Genomic DNA, 307 nt, shown 5'->3' with positions numbered 1-307 from the left:
CCTGCCAATTGCTCACCACGGAAATGTAAATGGCGGACAAAGTCTGGAAGATGAAGTTCTGGCCCGGAGAGGATCCAATACCTCCCGTGCGGCAGAAAGACTTTTGGTTCCTCGCTGATGATTGGAGTGTGCCAGCGTCGTCCGGGTCACATGTCCCCCCCCGTCAGGTCCAAGTACCCAGCACCACCAAGGTGCCCAGAACCCCTCTGCAGACCAACTGGCTGGCATGCTCCAGGAGGATCCTCCAAGAGACTTCCCCAAATCCACCGCAGAACTCTTCAGCCACCGAGCCCGGGGCGAGCCCGCC

At 59.6% G+C, this 307-nt stretch overlaps 1 protein-coding gene across 1 annotated transcript in view; it reads left to right on the top strand.

Annotated features, from left to right (window-relative positions):
- LOC108804050 (neuralized-like protein 4) overlaps positions 1 to 307 on the top strand; it is a gene marked incomplete at its 3' end in the record, with an annotated part of 4,617 nt that overhangs the window by 1,124 nt on the left and 3,186 nt on the right. The window lies entirely within an intron of this gene.

Source organism: Nanorana parkeri, unplaced genomic scaffold (genome assembly GCF_000935625.1).
Source record: "Nanorana parkeri isolate BGI_ZX_2015 unplaced genomic scaffold, ASM93562v1 scaffold4892, whole genome shotgun sequence".
Lineage (NCBI taxonomy): Eukaryota > Metazoa > Chordata > Amphibia > Anura > Dicroglossidae > Nanorana > Nanorana parkeri.
Note: the sequence above shows the minus strand (reverse complement) of the source record. Positions and strands in the feature narration are given on the sequence as shown.